The 21,458-nt window shown below is 59.3% G+C and overlaps 1 protein-coding gene across 1 annotated transcript in view; it reads right to left on the bottom strand.

Annotated features, from left to right (window-relative positions):
* The window catches only part of SHANK3 (SH3 and multiple ankyrin repeat domains 3), a 370,723-nt gene extending 349,966 nt beyond the window's left edge, over positions 1-20,757 (bottom strand). Inside the window, exons 1-2 of the mRNA XM_037388277.1 lie at positions 20,720-20,757; positions 11,187-11,236 (exon numbers count right to left, since the gene is read on the bottom strand). The gene's annotated coding sequence lies outside the window, so the exon portion shown is untranslated. The remainder of the gene's footprint in view (positions 1-11,186; positions 11,237-20,719) is intronic.
* Positions 20,758-21,458: the final 701 nt, after the last annotated feature.

Here is a 21,458-nt window from a genome sequence, read left to right as displayed (position 1 = left end):
TGGAAAGACCTCCTGCAGCTGGGGCACACACGTACACCTGCACCTCCACGAAGCTGGCGAGGACCCGTGAGCCGCAGGAAGCCCAGAGCCAACACAGAGGAATACTTTGGATGCAGACCCAACTGCCCAAAGGCGCTGGGGAAGGATCCCATGCTCTGCCCATCACCTCTTCAGAGCCATGCCCGTGCTGTGCAGGCAGGGCACACCTCACTGACAGCAGGCACCATTCTGCACAAGATCCCCCTCCCCCAAATCTACAGCTTTCCTCTGAACGTGTGCTGCAGCAGAGGGGCTTGGCTCCCACCCGCTGCCTTCCTCTGACACCACCACACAGGGGATTAAGCAAGCAATGCCACAACCATCCCTCCATGCAGCCTCAGCCCGCACGGCTTCAGCCACCCCAGGATACCACCCTGCGGCCAGGATCTGCCCCCTGCACCAGCTCTGCCCCCAGGCTGCCCCGGCGGTGGGCAGAGGTGGCTCCAGCTGGTGGCCTCTCAGGGACAAAACTCACCCACCTTGCCGCCTGCTGCCTGTAAGTTCTGTTTAACTATTGCCATTCATTGATTTTATTTCTTTCCTTTTTTTTGGTCTTGTTATTTCACTAGGGGGAGAAATTAAATGCTCCAGATGGTAATTGTCAGCATTATTCTTGCTTTTTCCCCCCACCAATCTTCTGGTACCTCATTAGTTCCCAATAATGTTTAAGACACAACTGTGAAGGGTTGGAAAAATGCACTGGCCACCCCCACCCCCGAACTCCATCACAGACTTGCAGAGTCATTCACATTCATTTTCTCTTATTAAATCAACTTCTCTGCTGAGGAAAAAAAATCACTTATCTTGAAAAAAGATACAAGTTGAGTATCTCAGAAATTATAATCCAATGAGTCTTATTCTAACACCAGGAAAAACGGATGAAAAATCATCAAAGAGAGTTACAAAATCTTTCAAGAAGATTTTACAGAGACAGGAACAAATCAGTAATGCTTCCATCAAAGAAAATCACGCCTCACTAGCCTAGTAGCGCTCCCTGCACGTGCCACCAGGAGCACCAATAAGTGAAACCCGGAGTATAGCAGTTTGTTTGGATTTCCAAATACTCTTTGCAATAGCCTTCACAAGGGGTTGTAAAGTTTAGGCACCTTTACCTTTTATGCTGTGAGAAACAGCATTTCCTGATGGCCTGCCTCACTTTCCACCATGCCTGGTGTTAAAGAGTCTAATTTGGCCACCCTCCCTGCCATCTCTCACAAATCCCTCTGTGAAGGGCAGCCATCCCACGGGGATCATCCCATGCTACACTGCTGAACACTGCTCTGGCATCTTCAGAGTTCTCCAGCAGGGCTCCTGGTCCCCTCTGGGTTAGAGGTAATGCAGAACCACAGCCACCACTCAGTGTATCACTGAATTACTCTTCCTTTCGGGGGAAGCATCCGGCTGGGAGAATCTTGGGAAATGTGTAGAGCTAGCACTGCAATAGTGGGACCTAGAAAGGTGCAACAGGTAAGATCTAAAGAAGACAAGCAGCTCCAGCGCACAATAAAAGCAGAAGGAAGAAACTGAGACACTCCACAGCAGGGGTGCCAGCTGGAGCTGCTCCTAAGATGGGAAGCTGGCACCAGCCTGGGGAGGAGAGAAGGTGCTGCCTCTCTGTCCTGTGGCAGTGTGAAGAGCGGGTTGGTGCAGCCAAAGGGAGCCCAGAGAGGAATGCAAAGACCTGCAGCTGCTGTCAGTACTGGCACCAGGTCCTGCAGCCTGGGACAAGAGCCCAGTGCTATGCGGAGCCAGAGCTGGCCAGTGCTGGGCTGTGGGAGGTTGCTCTATCCATCCACAAGGACAGGGCTGCTGGCACCCCAGGTGCCACATCTGAAATCCTCTTACCAAACTCCTTCCTCCAGGTCTCCTCTCACTCTCTCTCCTCTTCCTGGAAAGCTGTTTCAGACCATTTTTTTGCTGTGATGGTTAGAAATGGCCTAATTTCTAGCCCACACATTCACGGCTAGTTTACCCTACTCTTACGTCAGCATTGTCTGTTAGCCTGTGCAGCTCTTCTCTCGTCCTTTGTTTATGTAAGTATTTATATACTTATCACAGACAGCAATTAGACCCACACTCAGACTTCACTTTTCAGGCTAAACAAGTGCCACGCACTTGGAGGGACAGACAGACTCAGGAGGGGCCCTGGTCACAGGGACCAGTTGCAGGTTGGATTCATAATTAGGGACACAAAATAATGCCCTTCAAAAAGAGCCCTGTGCATGGCTCCTGCCTTTCCAGGCTTCAAAACCCTGGCCACCCAGAGTGCATATCGCAGGGAGGCCTCAGCTCTCACCCCAGCAGCAGCCCCACGGATGCTAACAGTCTGCTAGGGAGCGCTGGAAACCAAAGACAGTAGCAGCTGACACCTCAACAGCAATAACCTTTCCAGAATCAAGGGAGATCTTACAAGCCTCAGCATGGGGGCAAAGCAGAACTGCACACCTCCCTCTGCAGGGGCTGTTGGCCACCCAGGCACTGGGGACACAAACACCTGAGTGGGTGAACCTGCACCCAGCCACACTGTCTTGCAGAAACGTCCAAGCACCAGTCTACTACAGCAAGCAATGCAGCCTGCCTGGGACCGGCAGTTTTCCCTGGCTGAACTAGAGTTAAATTTCATCACCTTTCCAGTACCTGCCTTCCCAAGCACAGCAAGCCCACTGGTGCACTGCCTCCGGCTTCGCCTCTCCACTCACATGCCCATCGACTCTGACTCCCGTAAGGCCTGGCCCTTTGAGGAACAGGGTCTCCAGAGATATGCGAGCATGGGAGCATCTGGCTCACCACATGCACATCCCCAGATGCACCCACACAGCAAGGGCACTTCGGGCATGGTACGTACGGGAGGCTGCAGGCAGATGCTTTCCAGCACAAGTGCTGCTTTCCTGGGAGAGATGGCAGGGAGCGGTAGCTAGTGCAACACCAGCGGGGAACAGGTACTTGTGTTGTGCTGATGTGTGGGAGAAGCACGCAGAGCCCAGCCCTCCCCCTTGGCCGCACACCACCAGGGCACAAGCTGCACCAGGTCTTTAAGCTTCAGGGCTCCCTCCTCACACTGCACTGGGGTTGTGGGGGGACACAGCAGCGTCACAAGTGTGTGCCACGGGGAGATCCGGCATCCTGCTGGGATGTCACTGCCAGCGCAGAGAACAGCACGCAGGGCTGTCACTACTGGGATCACTGGGAATGGGCCCTGTGTGCTGGGGCTGGCGCGGTTGCAGCAGGGAGAGCTGCTGGGGCACCGCCTCTGCCTCGCTGCTACTGAAAGGACTGACTAGGACAGACTTCACCCGACTTGGTCCAGATCAGCACCAAGGCAGCTGCATGTCCACCCACCTGCACCAGCATCGACACTGCCCTGCCAGACCCCAGGCACGGCTGTGATGCCCTCTGCCCCTCCAGAGAGCAGAGCCGTTGCTTGCTCCAGCACTCACACACCCCAGGCTCCGCTCCCGCAACAGCGCCGAGCCTGGCCCCGGCTCTGCATGCAGGCGCTGTGCAAGTTCCTCGTCTTTCCCGAGTCCTTCCAGGCCAAGGGAGCCCTGGGCCATGTTTAACAGCCCTGCCCGGAGCCCCCAGCCCTCCCACACCACTGCAGGGAGTCAAGCCCTCACCTCAAAGGATCGGGGAGCATCCGCTTTCGCTTGGCTGGCATTGCCCATGGGACAAGCAGAGTCGTCCTCTCACGCAGGCCAGACGTTACTGATTTACCAGGGGCAGCTGTGGCTGCAGCTGGAACGCACGGTCGATGGTTGCAGGCACTGTGGAAGGCACGGTGGCCTCCGCGGGGGGGAACGGGGAGCGGGAGGGACTGTGCTGCTCCAGGCGCCCCTGCGTGGGGTGTCGAGAGTCTGGGGCTCCCACGGGTCACCTTCCCACCGACCCAAGGATGGTCCTCGGTATCCTGCCAGCTCCCTGCCCAGGGCTGCCAGACGGGGCCCTACTCAGAGCCAGGGCTCTGCAATGCCGGAGCTGTCCTCATCGCTTATCTGGGCACAAGCAGGTCAGTCGGCCCTGCTGTTTGCCATGGCTCTGTCCCAGCCCCACGTGACAGGTAGCACAAAGCAGTCTGTACCAGCCCAACCTTGTCCTTTGCCACCACTGCCCATGTCTTCCAGAACCAACCCGTGCAGGCAGGGGCAGGGGCAGCCGCAGGACTGTGCTCACGGTGGCCCCAGACAGAGTGCCAGGATGCACAGAGCTAATGAGGAGAGGGAGAGGGAGCAGCACTCATTGATCAGCCTGCGTGTGGCCGCAGTGTCCTACAGCGCCCGATGGGTAATTCTCCTGCCAATTGATTTTCCCTCTCCCCATTTGCCAGGGTTACTGGGTCACCAGGGATGTGCAGATGATTAAAGGGCAAGTCCTGCAACACACCGCTCTTGGGAGCAAGCCCGCTGTGCCAGCGCTCGGCTTTCCCAGGGTGACAGCAGAGTGGTGCTGACCACAGTGACGGACAACGGGATAGAGAGCAGCACCCTGTGCCCACAGAGCGCAGGCCCAGGAACACGGGGACTCATCTGTGTCTCTGAGCATCCAGCAAGGAGGTGGTGGCATTCCTGAACCCCCTCCGCACATGCACATCTGGAGGCAGCTGCAGCGGTTTGTAGGGCAACCTGTCTGCAGAGTTCTGGGGCAATAGTCTTCGGCACAGGGATTCCTGGGAGTTGACCTTAATAGCTGTCCTGCAGTCCCGCAGCCCCCCACTGCCTGTCTGCATCTGCTGCAGGAAAGGAACCCAGTGCGTGGCCACCAGCAGGTGCAGCATCAGAAACCACAGGAGACGATTCCCCACTGGCCTTGTCCTGGGCAGCCCCACTTGGCCAAAGCAAAAGCCTTCTCCTCACTCCTGCCACTGTCCCAGCTCAAAACAACTCTTCGGGTCAACAGGGCAGAAAGTGCCAGTCCCTGGCCCAAAACACTTACGCTTCCCGCAGGTCACAGCCCTGCACATGCTCCTGGCTGCCCACCTCCAGGACACATCTGCACCACCCGCCCTATCACACCGGGGGGGACACAGGACTGCCCCCATTGCGGGAAGGAGCCAGACCCCTCAGAGGTGGCCTGATGGGCAGCAGAGCTCCCCGCCAGCCTGTGCGGGGCAGAGCAGGAGCTGACAGCCCCAGCCAGGCCCCCCAGGCACTGTGCTGGAGGAGCAGCACCCATGGGCTGGTCCCAGCCAGGCAGAAGGAGCACAGGCCAGCAAACCCTCTCTCTGTCCCTGCGGTCCCCACACAGGGTACAGTGTTAGCCGGGCACTGGCCACACAGCCCTGAGAGTGGCTTGAGGCAACACAGCCACTGCCAGGATCAGCCCTGCCTGTTGCCTGGTCATGTGCCCCTTCCTTTGGCAAGCTGGGCAGGTAGGACAGTGGTCTGGTGGACAGGACAGCATGGGCGTGCTGAGGCTGGACCCCACAGGCGTTTCAGTGGCAATGCTGGGACACAGTAATTTGGTCCTTACCCCCATCCCTGCACACTCACTTCCACCCCTGGGCTGGATGCACAGACACACAGGCAGCCCACCCATACTGCCAACCAGCCCAGGGAGCTGGCCCAGGTTAAAATCAAGCCTGTTTTGTCCTGATGGCTTTTAGCAGGAGCAGCTCACAGCTCTAGCTGTTCCTCTGAAGCAGAAGAGGCAACAAACAGTGACACAAGAGCAGGAATGAGGGGCTGGGGTGTAAAGTCTGTAACCCAGCCCTATCAGACTGCACACACAGCCCTGGCCATGTACATGTATGGACATGTGGCCTCTCAAATCCAGGTTTCTGTCACACAGACACCTTCCCAGGGTCTGTTGCTTGCACTCTGGCTGCTTCCCCACCAGTCAGCTCCTGGTCTTGCACAGAAACAGCTAACTCTCAGGCAATTTGGTGTTTGTAGCATCCCAGCTTCATTCCTTGGGCTCTCTGAATCCTTGATTGCCCCAAGGGAGAACATCTCCGCGTGGGGCTCCAGGATCCCACAGCAGCAGCAAGATGAAAGTGGCTGCCCTAGCCACGGTTAGCACCACCGGGACACTGCCTACATGGGGACAGTCCCTCGAGCCTCCCAGCCTGGGCTCACTCCAGTACGAATCCAGAGTGGAGAACCACTTCCAGACATGCCCTTTCCCTCTCTGACTGACCCATGTCTCAGCTCTCCCCAATCTCTTCTCCATCACAGACAAGGCAAGTCCCCGTTGCTTCCTGCCCCACAGCCCCCTCCTGTATCTGTCCTGGCTCCTGGCAAAGCACCAGCGACCACAGTGCTTCTTTCCAGGCTGCCCTCACCCTTCGCTGTGCAGCACATACTTGGAGTCAGCCCCACGGACTGCACAGCACCCCAGCCTGTTGCCGCAAGGACCTCACCTCAGGGCACACCTGGCTGAAGGGATGAACAGAGCCTGGGGAAAGGCAGAGGTGGCTAAAGGCTTTGAAGCTTGCAGGACCTATTCCCCTGCGACGCAGCTGGGACCCATGGGCTCTGGGTGCCATGAGGGCACCTCACCAGAGCTGGCACCACTAACGCAGGGCTCCTGGTGACTGCTGCTCTAGTGGGGAGTGTGTCCCCAGAACCCCCGATATAGCCACACAGGACCTGCCCCAAGCCTGTCCCAAAAGAGGTGTCTGCAAACCGCAGGTCCTTCTTTGCTGGGCACGGAGACCCAAGCAGGGACAGTGTCCAGCCAGCCCCGGGTCCCTGGGGTCTGCAGAGCCCAGCAAAGCCCACAGCCCGTGGGGCAGCTCAGCACCGAGAGCTGCCCAAGCAGCCTCTCCCACCCTGGACAGGTGTCTCCAGAGCAGGAGCCAGGGGATGCTTGCAATGAGAACAGCCTCACCGGGAGGCACGGGGATCCTGGGGGCTTCACACACTCCCCCTCAGTAACTCTGAGCTCAAGCAGTGCGTAGCCATAGGAACATCACTTAACACAGTCACCTTGGTAACCACAGCTACACGCTCTCATGCAGCACGTGCAAGGCCCTGTGTACCCCCAGGTTGGGGTCCCCTGATCCTGCACCCACACTGCAGCCTGCTGCCTGCCCAGTCAGCTGGTCACACTGCCGGGTGGGACCAGCAGGGCCAGGGACAGAACTCTTCTCGCTGGCAGCACTGCACCATCCACGATACCATGAGAGCAGCTGGAAATCACCACCAAGACCAGAGAAGGGAGTCAGACCCTGCCAGAGTCCTATAGACCAGCCTGGCCCAGAGGTGTGCACCGGATGGGCTGGCATCTCCTGCTGTCCCACAAGTCACTGAACACCCATCAGCTCCTCACGGAGCCAGAGCATAAAAACAATCACCCCCCACCCAACACCCCCCCCCACACACACACACTCCCAGCCCATCAGTGCAGGAGAGGAGCACGCCTGGGTTGGACACAGCCAGGAGGAACAAGACTCTGGAGCCTGCCCCACTGCAGACAGGCTGGCAGAAAGCACATCTGCTCCCTCCATCTCCCCACACCACTGCTGGGCCACAGCTGCAGGTAATCACAGCCCAGGAAGGTGGTACAACCCAAGGATAAGTAAATCCAAGCATCAGGTTCCCACACCTCCCACTCTCTTCTTAGCAAGCTTCTCCGTGTCCCTGCACGGTGGGCAGACCTGTGGCAGCACAGCCAGGTAAACACCCAGCCCCTCGATGTGTGGGCGACGCCGTGGCCCAGGCGGACCCAGCTTGCCATCCTGCACAGCTGTAGGGCTGCACAGACTTGAGGACTGCCTGGTGCTTGTTGCAATCCGGCACCATTCCTCCAACTTCCCAGCTTCATTTTAAGAACACACAGCAAGAAGCAGGAAACCTGAGGACCTCCAGGAATTACACAATCTGCAAAGCGACATGGAGAGCCCTGCTGCTGCCAGGACGTACCACTCCCTCATCATCGCTGACAGCAAGGTCCCATCACCATCCCCTCACTCAGCCTCACCTGCAGTGACCTTGGCCCTGCCCAGCACAGCCCCTGCACCACCCCAGCACCCCAACCTTGCAGTTGCTGTGAGGCAACCCCTGGCTTCCCTGCCAAAGCTCTGGGCCCCAGCAGCAGAGAGCAGGGGCCAGGGCTGCCAGTGCTGACCCGTGCCTAGGAGCATATATCTCACCTGTTCCCAGGGACTCAGTGCTGTCCAGGTGTCGACACTATCCAGAGCTAGTGTCGGGGTGCCTGCCACCCCAGAAAAACATCCTGCCGCTGCAGGAGCCCAGAGTGCCCACAGATCAGCCAGCCTCAACACCGCCCAGCTTCTCCCGCTTAGCCCTTAGGTAATAGGATAACGCTGCCTCCATCTGTTTGTCTGGGACTGGGATGCTAATCGCCTCTCTGGCATCCCTGCCCTCCCTGCACCCCTGCCCAGCCACCAGCCCCATCCCACCCTGTGGAGGCAGCACAGGGCAGAGCTGCTGCACCGGCAGAAGTTGGGGGAAGAGGTTCCAGGCAGCCTCTGGCTGGGCAGCCACAGCGGGGACGGAGCAGGGCAGGACTGAGCCAGGCTCCTGGCTCAGCCACAGCCTCCCTCAGACACTGAGATGCTGAGCCACAGTGTCCCACAGACATGGGCTCCTGTTGTAGCAGGGAAAGATGGTCCTTCCCCTTCAAGCCTAGGAACAAAGCCCCACCACAGGGATTGCCTTTGCCAAGCCCAGCTCTGCAGGGCCCTGCTCCCAACGAGATTTGCTGTTCTGCCGCAGAATGAGGAAGACCAGGTCAGTATCATCTTCTGTGATCTGCTGCAAGTGTTCAGAAACGATGCTGCCACAGCAATCAGATTTGGACCCTGCAAGTCAGGGATGTGCTCTGGGACCAGGCAGGACTGACTTCACTGAACACACAAGCCAGCAGAACAGCTTGGATAAATGCCCACATCTCAGTACAAACACAATTCATCCCCACCGCACGTATTCCAAGACCGCACCTGCCCTGCACTGGCGGTTGGTGCTCAGACAAGGGGTGCAGCCCCACAGCCCTGCAGGGAGGCACCCCTCGCAGCGCAGCAGCTCTCCAGCCCTGAACCGCCTGGCACAGCAAGGCACAGCTCTGCACGGCACCGCACGGCACAGCAACTCCCCTGTACGGAAACACGCAGCACAGCCCACGCAGCGCAGCCCATGCAGCGCAGCCAGCCCCTGCACGGAAACACGCAGCACAGCCCACGTGGCTCAGCCCACGCAGCACTGCCAGCCCTGCACGGGCAGCCTGAATTATCTGGAGGATTTACAAGGTGAAGTGGCAACGTGTTTCAGGGGTGCTGGAATGAAGCTGCAGGATGTGAAAAGAGCCCGCTGAAGCCAGAAGAAGCACCCACTATTCTTGTGATTAGCATTTCGTGTTTCCTTTGTTTCATCCTCTGGTTTGCAAGCCTTCACTTAGAAGCTTGACACACAGTGCTTGCTGCACGCCACAGCTCAGCCTGCCTAGTGCACAGGGAAAAAGGGGCTGGGTGAAGCTGGGGCTTCCTGAGCCCTAGCCCCAGCCCCACAGAGGTGTCCATATGGTGTGCATGTGCACGGGGATCCCTTGCTTCTCAGCTCGTCCCTGCCCTGGGGTGGGACATGGCAAACGTCTGCAGTGAATGCGGTTGGCAGGTCACAGCCTGGGGACAGGGGCAGAAGCTGGAGTCCTGCTCCCCAGCAAGCTCCAGCACTGGCTGCACTGGTGCATGGCGAGTAGGTGGGAACACACTCTTGGGGACATGCTCCAGGTGTGCACACAGGAACAGTGTCAGCCAGATCCTCCACTGGCAGGAACCAGCTGGTACTGTGCCACGTAGGGGCAGGGGTCCTTGCTGGGTGCCAAGAAACCCCTGTGGAGAACGAAGAGAGAAGGCTGTTCAGAGGAGCATGCAGAGGCCAGGGCAGTGTACAACTCAGGTTAAGAGACTGGACCTACCACCAAGCAAAGAACGTAAGGCAGGTAGGGGACAGAGCAGCCCCAGATCATGGGCAGACGTTTGTCATTTTCCACCTCCTACTCGCATGGGACATCTCTCCTCAAGCTGCTTCTCCAAGCAGCTGCGGGCAGCTAGCTTCCCTGTTCCCCTCTCCCGTGCTGTCCCTCCTGCTTCCCTGTTCCCAGCATAACTGGCTGCCCTTCTCTCCCTCGGTGCCAGGCTCTGGCCCTACTACAGTTACAGCAAGCAGCAGCTGCATCCCTCCCCTGCCTGCGTCCATTCGGTGCTCTAGGAGGAAGCATGTGCCGCCCATGCCCTTGGCCTGGCATTCTAGGGCCGGGGCACCCACCATTGCTTTGCTTCCCGTTGTGGGACATGAGGTCTGGCACTTGCCAGCAATGGTGCTGCAGGTTCACTGTGTACGTGCAGTGCTGACTGACCTCGCGCCATGGCACTGCAACTCCCCTCAGGCCAGCCTGATAGCAGCCACAGAAGCAGCACCAAAAGCCTAAATGACTCAATGTGGCCAAAGAAAATGCATTTCAACACGCTGCACATTTGCACCCAGCTCCTATCAAGACCTTGCCCTGGTCTGTAGAGCCGCCTGCATGCAGCACCCAGCCTGTGAACACAGCTGCAGGGTGACAAGACCACCAGCCACACCAGTGCTGGAGACAGGCAGCACTTGCAAAGGGTCTGGTGCCCTCAGGCAGGGTAGGAAAAAGCCCCATTGCATGAGGCAGCATCCAAGCAGCCAGGGCTGGAAGAAGCACCCACACCAGTGGTGTCCAGGAACACTCCTGTCCTCCGAGACCAGTGGTACTTGTCCCAGACAGAGATCCTGGACCTCAGCTGGATGAGCCTGGAGGATCCCATCAGAGGGGGCACCCTGGCTCCCAGCTCAGGCTCAGGCAGACCTGGTTAGCCAGTGTTCCCCGGGACCTTTCTCCTTTATGCCTCCACAAAGCATGTCATGTAGTAATGACCTACCCCTGACTCATAACTGCTTTTGCATCGCTTGCAGCCTGCCTGAACGCATCCTGTCCCCTCCAGCCTGAGCTCTGCCATCCTTTGCCAGCCCTCACAAGTCCTCTTTCTGCCCTCAGCAATCCGTGCAGCCACCCCTGAGCCCCACAGCCAGGTCTCTGTCCCCGCCGCCCCAGCCAGGCTATCCCCTCCTGGGACAAGGCTGCAGGGCCCTCACCACCACCACCTCCCGTCAGGATGCCCAGGGTTTCTGAAGGCAGTCAGGGAGGGACAGAACAGCACTTACCTGAAATGACTGTCACGGGCACAGGGTCACAGCACTCCCTCTTCATCAACCTGTGAAGAACAGAGAGCAAGGACAGCATCATTGCAGTGCACTGCATGCACGGCCCCCAGGCACGCTGCACCCATGTAGGCAGCAGGTTCAGCCTCAAGACAGCAGGGAGATGTGGAACCCACAGGACTGGGAACAAGAGCATTCCCAGAGCAAACCTTCTACAGGACACCTCGGGGAGAGGCAAGGTCACCTACGGCTTGCACCCACACCTGCCGCCCTGCCGCAGCAAAGCATCCCTGGCCTCCCTCCGCAAGCAGAAGCATGCATCCTGAGCCCTCCTGCCCGTGCGAGCCCATCTTCACCCTGTGGCCAGGCACATCTGCTGCCCCTCCTAAGGAGGACCACAGGGGCTCTGCCCGTTGCCCAGGAGGGCTGGAGAACTGGCAGCCCCCCACCTTCGGGGGGCCTGTGACACAGCTCAGCAAAACCATGTGCGAGCATAACGCAGCTTCCCGAAGGAACAGCCGGGGCTCGAGTGCCAGAGGCGGTGGACACAGCTGCCCTGTGTTGGCAAGGGTCCTTGAGCACCTCTCCCACCCTGGCTCATCCACTCCCAGGCAGAGTCCTGGGTGGGACACAGCCTGAGAGCAGAGAGCTGAAATGCTGGCAATGCTGAGAGTCAGTTCCTTCACAGGGTCGTCCCTCTTGTTCTGGACGAGCAACAGGGGACCAGGAGCCAAGCCCACCTCCAGAAGACACACAGCAAGTGCCCCAGGCTAAATTCAGGAACAGCTATGGGCAGCCAGGAGAAAAGTATATCCATAATGCCTCTGCTCTTTTATGTGCTGGAAATGTGCATGCTCTCTCCCTTCGCTTCTCATTAAAGATCCTTTCTGGGTGAGTGGCTGAAATGGCTGCTCTGTTGTAGAAAATTAAAAATGTATGACTTGGGATTTCTTGGAGCACGCCTGTTGTGCTGCAGCTGGTGTCAGCAAGTGCAAGGTGCTGTGGGGGGAAGGGGCCACGGCAAGGATCCCATTTTTGCAGAGAGCTCGCGATGTGCCATGTGGGACGCTGGGGTACCACCAGGCTTTAAACATTTTATGAGATATACTGCAGCCTCCAAACGGCAGACGGGTCACAGACACTACGATGCACCTGGAAAACTTAGCAGCTATTGTGTGCCTCTGTAAAATGACGCTGTTGAGGTCCCAGCGGGGCTGTAGCACGATGCTCCGGACACAGCTGCCAGTGCCCCATTGACTCCTCTCCTGAGAAAAGCTCACAGGACACCTGCGCCATGAAAACAGAGGAAACCTACCACATCAGTTTATGTAGGAGCTAAACAAAATAGGCATGTGTGCATCCTGCTTGGACAGTTAGTGACTGTACTGAACTGAGTCTCTCTCCTGTCCCTTAGCGCTGGGAATGCCAAGACTGAGCAGGGCAGGCAGTGGGGCAGGTGACTGCTGTGCCTGCAGGGACTGCAAACCTCGATGAGCACAGCTTTGCAGGGCTTAGGGCTGAGGAATAACACCCCTGGGCACAGGGTGGCACAGGCTGGGACACCTACACAGCCTCCCTCCCACCCTTGCACCATCCAAAACCCCTCACTGCAGCGCAAAGTGTGGTCCAAAGCCAGGCAAGGACAGAGACCATCCCCAGCCCTCCGACCTCACCACTGTGAGTGGTGCCAGGAGACTTGTTTGCTGCAATTAGGAGACTCGGATAAGAGGGGTGGGTTGTGTGGTGCCGTGGAGTGGGAACTACCTGTCCACCAAAGGTGTCTCTGGCAGCTCATGCTCCCAGTTCACCCCACCACCTCCAGGCAGCCTCAGCCCAGGGACGTGGTAAGTTTGGGCTGGAGCTATACAGCATGGCTACAGCTACATGTCACCAAAGGCGGCATAATCCAAACACCCCATCATGCCTAGTGGCCTGGCTCCACACCCTCTGGGTCCCCGCATGGGCATCAGATGGACAGCTAACCAAACCACACACACGCAGCAGTCATCCGGAGCATGGGAGCCTTCCCCAGATACACACCAAGGCCCCAGGTTGTGACGGCTGCTGGCACAGCCGTGGCACAACCCCAGGAAGCCGAGCTGCAAGTCCCTGAGGGCATCTTGTCTCAATGCACCCAAGCACCTTACCACTGTCCCACCGGGTACGGGCTGAGGCAGCGCAGGCAGCACCAGGAGCAAAACAGGCAACGGAGCACGTGGGGAATAAGTGCCTGCACAGCTGTCATCCTGGGCAGAGCCCCATGCATTGAACGGGTGCAGGACTGGGTACCAGGGCTCCCCGGGAAAATGCAAAACCAAGGGGACTCAGAAACAGGAGGCAAGGATGATCAAGGAGCAAGAAAAACTGTCATAAGAAGAGAAAGGAAAAAGTGGAGATTGCTTCCTTAGAAGGAAGCAAATAAGAAGGGACACAGATAAAAGGCTGTAACATCCTGAACAGTCTGCAGAAAGGAGACGACGCTTCTATTCTTTTCATCTCACAACATGAGGGCAGCAAATAATGTCGTGGGATCTCACACGAAGAAAAGGAAATACTTCTTCACATCATCCATAACTAGATGGTACAGCTCACCACCACAGGAAACCCTTGAGGCCCAGAATGGTGCAAGTCCCCAGCCAGATCTAGAGGTTTCTGTGGGTGAGGATAGCAACCAAAGTTACCAGCGGTAGCAATCTGGGGGGGTGCTGCGCAGCCCCCTGCCACAGGCTCCACTGACGCCTGCTGACAGCCAGCAGGATCACCCCTTGGCACAGGCAGCCGGTCCCCAACACCCTGGGGCAGTGCCAGCAGCGGGCCAGGGCAGTGAGATGGTCCCAAAGGGTGGCTCTGACCTGCAGAGTGGCTCCGACCTGCAGAGTGGCTCCCAGCACTGGCCCTGCTCAGTCTCCAGCAGGATGGCTCTTCCTCCTGGCTCTCATTTGCACCGTGTCCATCCCACCCTGACCTCCAGAGCAGATTTGGGCCAGCACCTCCTGGGCTTCTCCTGAGCTGGGCCTCTCGAGCACCATCTTTTCCATCCTCAGGTGATGCGAGCCCAGTGGAACATCGACCATGGGAATATACATCCAGTAATGTCAAAGGCACTGATCTGCACAAGCAGCAGCTCAGGAGATAAATTAGATGCTTGTAATATGAGCATCTTCTCCCAACCCTGATAACAGGCAAAGGAGATTTATGAGTTTATTATTGGACCTGATAAATTAAACTCTTCACAGAAGAATAAATTATGCAGATGATCTGCGATGTATTTAGACTGCAGCTTGCACACTGCCAGGATCCTAGCCTTCACAGTCCCTGAGGATCCTGATGTCTGTGGAGCCAGAGGGGCCTTGTTCAGACTAGCAGGGAGATCTCCAGGAAGGCTGCTATTCCTCTTGCTCGTGAATGGCAATTCTGCCTTTCGTTTGTCCAAGTCTGATTCTTTTATCTCAAATGTCCAGATTCCCTGCTTTTCATTCAGCTTCTTCCCTTTCCAGGATAAGAGGCAAGGACTGCAGACTCACAGTAACCACAGCAGCTGGTCCCCAGCAGCCTAACAACATGACATAATCAGAAATGACAACTCAGTGGAGGTAAAACTGTCCCCAAGACAGAACTGGGAGCTGGGAAGCATCTGGAGACTCCTCTCTCAGGAGGGCTGTTGGAATGCCTCTCTGCACAGAGACACGGCCATGGGGTTATGAATGGCAGATGGGACACACACACAGATGCCTGTGATCAGGGTTCATACACAGGGGATGTGACTCTTTCTGCCTCCTGAGATGTCCCATGGCCCTGACCCCACAAAGGGACAATGCCACTTGGTCCCTCTCACAAGCATCATCAAGGGATCTATTCCAATTGCTCCAGACAAGAAATGCAAAGCTTCTCCAGCAACAGAGCAGCCACAAACCCAGGCCAAGGGCCATGGTGCCACAGGCAGACACCACTGCACAACTCTGTGCGAGACCAAGCTCAGCCACTGGCCTGGCCACGCCGCAGGCAAGTTGCCACTGTAGCCTGGCACTGCCTGGCACAGCCCCGTCAGGCACAGCTGCTCCACATGGCCCTCATGGGCCTGTGGGACCCAGGCTGGAGGCGAGCAAGCAGTCAGGGGAGCTCGAGTATGGCCATCAGCGTCCCAGCAGGCTCCTGTCACAGCTCCAGGGACCTGTGACCCTGCAGAGGAGCAGGAGACATCAAGGAAGGGGTACAGGCTGCAATCCCCAAGCCCCAGCACGTGATGTCCTGTATCCCCACGCACGCTGGGAGCTGTAGTTCTTTTCCACCAAGGCCAGGAAACATTACATCACGCTGTAAGGACATAGCTGAGCCTCTGCTAAGCCTTCTCCAGGCAGGGGAAGGTCCCCCAGGCAGCCCTGCCTGTGGCCAGCTTCCGCCAGTGCTGAACAATAGCGTCCAGGGCTGAGCACTTACGGGGCCACTGCATTTCCTGCCATTCTTTTCACTCCCCTGAGGATGTCTATAAAAAGCAGAAGAATCCAGGCCTGGAAGTCCAAACCACCTCTTAAAGAAGCCAGGAATGCCAGCCACTCCGGGGGGAGGGAGCCCCGCAGTCCTCAAGGTGGGGAGCGGCTGCAGGGAGGTGGGACACAGCCCAGGACCCATCGGTTCTGTCCTGGGGAGAAGCACAGCCCTGAACCAGATTACAGCCTCAGGTTTCTCAGTGCAAAAAAGGCCCAGCCAACCACCAAACCCACCCCTGCCCACTGAGGTCTCTCTGTTGTTCTAGAGCTTGCAAAGTCATCCACTTTGGCATGAAAGAGCAACCCAAAGAACTAGCTCCTTCCAGATGAGCAGCCCCTCAAACCAGGGGCTGGGCTGGAGCACAGCCGCCGGGCCCCGCCAGGGAGGGCTTGTGGCAAGTGGAGGCTGTAGGAGGCTGTTTGTGTGGCACACATGCCGCACATGTCCTGGGGGCTTGGTTCCACTTGGGGAGGAGCTCACTGCGGTGAGAAGCTGGCACCGATAGCCCCCCTGCACCAGGCTCTGCACAGCCCCGCTCCCACCCAACGCCACCCGTGCAGGCGCAGCAGAATCCATGCAACATCCAGAATCGCAAACTCACAGAGCTGCTGTCAGAGAGGGGAGAACACGCTGCCGCCGGAGAAGATCTTTCAATATTTAATGATAGAAGAGTCTCCTGATCGACCTGCTTCTCCGGTTACGAAAGTCCCCATTTGTTCTACTCCCCATACCGAGATGGGCGGCCTGACCACCGGTAGTGGCACAGGCACGCCATTCCCTGAAAGTTTGGGCTGATCCTTGAGGGACTTCCACAAAGCCAGTGCTGCCTCCCCTTCCCACGCTGCCAACAGGAGCCAAGACACTCATGAACCAGAGCTCTTGCCTGTTGTCACAGCTACAGCAGCTCAGCTGCATTTAGGAGTGGGAAGGCAATTTACTCTTTGTACTCGTTTTAGCTGCACGGCCTCCCCCTGCTCCAGGTCTGCCATAGCAGAAGGGATTCTTGCCCCACGGCACTGCCAGCCCCACAGGGCTTCCGAGCCCCTGCTGCACCCCACAGATCCTGCTCCATGTGTCCCTGGTGCCAAGGGCAGAGCTGGACCACCAGATCCCACCTCCCAGGCTAGGGGGCCCTTTCCCTGAACCGCAGCTCTGCTCACCTCAGCTTCTCCAGCATTCCTTGCAGCTCCTCCTCATCTCCTGCACAAAGGGAGAGTGGGGCAGGAGCCAGGAACGATGCCAGGCACGCTGGCCCTCCCAAAGTGACCTCCCAGCTGTGGCCTGTCCCTGGAATACTCCTCGGTCCCAAAGGCCCCTGCCGGGAGCAGCTCCTCTCCCACAGCCCCACCACATGCACGCTCTTGCCCCAGCTCTCACAGGAGAGCTCAGCTCTACCCCAAACACCATTGCCAGCCTCTGGTCCAGCTCTGCAAAGCCCCACTGCAGCCACGCGCTGGGTGCCATGCTCCAGGGCAGGACCAGCTTGCCATCACCCCTGGGTTCCTGCGGTGCCTCCATCGAGGAGCCTCACCCCATCGGGATGCCCCAGCTCCCCAAGCACTTTGCCATGCTCTGCAAGACGGGGAGGGGAGCCCAGCCTGTCACCCTTGCTCCCCACATGCGCCCCATAGCCCCGTACTCTGCTCCTCACCACTTGCATATAATATGTCTCACCATTTGCGTATGCACTTAGCACTCCTGTGCGGAGGCAGCAGTAAGAATTTTTAGCTGATGGAAATCTCAACAGAATATTCTGTAGTGGGCTGCTTGTGTGTCTGTTTGTGTGCACCTCCAGAACACAACACTGGTTTAAGACAATGCCATACAAACCACAAACAGTACAGATATGCATTATTCATATCATAATACTAACAATATTAAGAATACTTAGGCATTACATGAATATTTAGGTGTTACACGCTGTATAACAACACCAACACCCCACCCCCACCCCGGTTATTATCCAAAAAAACGACCGTGTAATATTCTCCTTTGTGCCCTTTTTTGCGCTCAGCCCCTTATGCCACATACCTTAAAAGTTTGGCATCATCAGCAAGATCTCCACACAGAGGGCTACTGTGCAGGTGCAAAAAGTGCAAGAACTTTGTAATGCATTTAAGTGCTAGCATAAAAAGAAATTATGGAAACTTATGATGTGTTGTTTCCATTACCCACATGTCACTATTAAGACAGAGTGACAACAGAAGTTTTTACTGAAGTTTATAAAGTTGGGGGGGGGAGGGGAAGACCTGACCAGGCCCCAGGTGGGAGCCATCCCTGCCCTCACACTGTTCCCAGGCATGTCGAGCCTCAAGCCTCACTGCCTGCACGCAAGCAATGCACACACCATGCACTGCAGTCCCAGGGCCTCCAGCTTCCACTCCCACTCTCAGAGCATGGGCTCTCCTGCAGCATCCACATCTGCGAGGGCCGCAGCAAGCACCCAGCAGACACTGACCAAGAGCAATTGCACATCCTGGGCAAAGGCACCCTCCAGGAGACCTAACCAAGAGAAGATCAGTGCCCGAGTCCTCAGCTCTGCTCCTTACGACCCGAGACTCTGGCAGAAGCACCAAACAGCTAAAAGACCACCTTGGATGCTAACTTGGCAAGATATTTTCCCACCATACCTTGTTATAGGTACAGCTGCAAAGCTAGCCTCATGTTTGACTACATTTCTCACAGATGCCTGACAGATGTAACCCTTACATCACTGAACGCTTTGAGGATCCCTGTCCACAGATACCAAGGCAAGAAACAGCTGGTATGGTTCCTGTGTAAATCCCATTTGCTTAAATCCGTCACTCCCTCCGTGCTAGCATCCTGATTTACACAAGCATCCACAGGCGCTCATGGGTAACAGTACCTGTGCAGTCACATCCAGCTCTGGAGTTTCCTGCTTCCTTGACCCAGTTTTGGAAGAGCAGGAGCGTAGCAGACTCACTTTTCCAGCAGTTCCCCAAGACATCAGGGACAGGCAAAATTGCAAGCTGAGGCCCAGACACAAGAACACAACCACACAAACCCCATCCCAGGACTGTCCAGCACACCCCAAGGCCAGAGAACGGCTTGTTATCCATGACAGGGTAGGGTGGAGCCGACCTACTACACAAATTGTGCTTACAGACAGGCAACGGAGCACACAGAAGAAAGGTGCACTGAGCATCATGCATAGGTATGTGCAAAACCCTGAGAGTAGATACACCCAATTATGCACAGGTACACAAGAACTACAAACAGGTAAGTTACAAAATCAACGTCACGAACTTACAAAAGCAATGCCCTGCTTTCACCAGAAGCCCCCGTGCTACCTGACTAAATGTTTCTGGACCACACCGTAGGTGCCATGGTCCCCATCCTCTGCTGCACGCTCTGCCTGCCTGCATGCTACCAAAAAGCGGGGCTCCTGCTCCCCAGCACGCACCCCCAAGCACAAACCCCAGCCCTGACTTCCCAGCACGTACGTGTTGCTGCAAACCACAGCGTCTACCCCCAAGCACATTCAGCTCATTGCATGTCTCAGCCCTGACCCCCCAAAATAGACTCCCACGGCAGCCGCAGCCCCTGCTTCAGCCCACACGCCCCAAAGCACATCGCAGCCCCCGACTCCCCAGGTCCGGCCGCAGCTCCTGCCCCGACGTGCCGGCATCGCCCCACAAGCCACAGCCCCTGTCCCCCAAGCCACCCCCCCGCAAGCCACGGGCCCTGTCCCCCAAGCCACCCCCCCGCAAGCCACGGCCACGGCCACCCACCCTGTACACCCCAAAGGGAGCCGCAGCTCCGCTCCCCAAAACGCACAAACCGCCAGCCACAGCCCCCGGCTCCCGGGGTGGGCGCCCCCCGCAGGCCCCGGCCCCGGCTCCCCAGCACGAGGCACCGCACCCCCAGCCCCATGCCCGGCACACACGCCCCCCTGCAAGCCACGGCCCGCGCCCGGCTGCACGGCCCCGCACCCCCGCCTCCGCTCCCCCCGCACCCCACCCTCCGGGCACCCCCGCACGGCAGCGCGCCCCCCCCCGGCGCCGCCGCCTTCCCCGGCCGTGGCACCAGCCTCGGGGCCGCCCCGCCGGCGGGCAGAACCCTCCCGCCCCTGCCCCACCGAGCCGCCGTCCCTCCGCCCGAACGCGCACCTGCGCGCCCGGACCCCGACCCGGAGCGGGACCGGGACCGGGAGGCGGAGCGGGACCCTCCACGGGCGCCCGGGGCAGCGCAGCCGCTCGCTTCCCCGCGCAGGGCTGACCCCGCACCGCGCTCCCCGCCCCGGCCCCGCCGGCCCGGCCCCGGGGCCGCTCGTTACCTGGGGGGCGGCGGGCGGTGGGGCCCGAGCCACCATAGCCGCGGCGCGGCCGGGGGCAGCGGCGGCCGCCGGCAGCGGGAGAGGCGCGGGGCGGCGGGGGCGGCGGGGCCGGGGCGGGGAGCGGCGCGCGCGGCGGATCCTCCGCGAACTCGGCCCCCGCCGCCGGCAGCGGGTGTTAGTTTAAGGAGTTGTCATGGCAACGGGGGAGCCGGTGCGCGCGGGAAGGGGCGGGCGGAGGGAAACTTCAGAGGCGGCTGCTCCGGCCCCGCCGCCGGCCGCCGCCCCCGGGGGTCTCCGCCGCCCCCGCGGCCCCTCCGCCCCCCCCAGAGCCTCTGTCCCCCCCCCGGCACCTCCGCCCCCCGCGCTCCCCGGTGCCCTCCAGCACCTCCCGCCCGCCCCGGCCCGCGGGGTCGCGCTCGGCGCCGGCTCTGCGTCCCCCCTGCCCCGGCAGCCCCGGGGAGAGCCGGCGGGCGGGGGCAGCCGTGGCCCCAGCGCACCCCGGGCGGGCGGGCCCTGCCAGCGGGACGCCCCGAGGGCAGGACGGGGCTCCTCGCCTTGGGGTCCCGGCACAGCGCCGGTTCCTGGCCCCGCGGCCCAGCCGAGACCCACGGCCCGGGTCCGTGTGGCCAGTCTGGCCCCACCGAGCCCACAGCCCCCTCCCGGGCTGCCCCAGCCGCGGGGAGCAGGGCAGCCCCAGCCCCATACTGCATGGGGCGGCCGGGCCCTCATGGCCCAGCCTCGGTGCCGTTACCTGGTGCAGGCCCGTGTGCTCCTGCACAGGCTGCTCTGGCTCCTGGCGCCCGCGGAGCTGGAACCTACAGGAAACCCGTGGCCGCCAGCTCGGCCCTTTTCCTGCCAGGAAGGGGACACCCCTGCCCCCCCCGGGCCGCCGCCCCGCTGCGCCCCACGTCCTGCCACGGCTGGGCTCAGGCTGCAGCCCAAGGCACACGACGCCCCAGGTCAGGGTCTGGCCGTGGGGTCCCATGCGCGCACAGGTGGCTGCATGAGCACGCATGGGGGGGCTGCGGCAGGCTGTGCATTGCAGTGGGTCTGTGGGGTGCAGAGCTCTGGGGGCTGCACGCATCCGCGGGGGGTCAGGATGTGCCTCTGCATCCTATCTGGGGAGCCAGGAAACACCTTGCCGGAGCAGAGATTCTCCCTTCCTGTGGGAGCACCGCGGGCCGGGAGGAAACCCAGCCGCAAGGCCGAGAGCCGGGCGCCAGCAGCGCTGCCCGCAGCAGTGCCGGATGGACGGGCGGGCGGGCAGGCAGCCGGCGCCCTGGCGCGGGGCACTCACTGGGGCACACCGGTAGCCCCCGCCAGCCGAGGCAGGGCAAAGGGCCGAGCCAGCAAGCGCAGGCCCAGGTCACGGCACTGTGTCACCCCACCGCAGCACCCTTGGCATGGCTGCGGCAGGGAAGAGGGACCCTGCCGTGCCCAGCTGCATCTGCGCACCCAGTGGGGACACCCACTGCCCTCCCTGAGGTGCC

This window comes from Falco rusticolus, chromosome 5, assembly GCF_015220075.1.
Source record: "Falco rusticolus isolate bFalRus1 chromosome 5, bFalRus1.pri, whole genome shotgun sequence".
Classification (NCBI taxonomy): Eukaryota; Metazoa; Chordata; class Aves; order Falconiformes; family Falconidae; genus Falco; species Falco rusticolus.
Note: the sequence above shows the minus strand (reverse complement) of the source record. Positions and strands in the feature narration are given on the sequence as shown.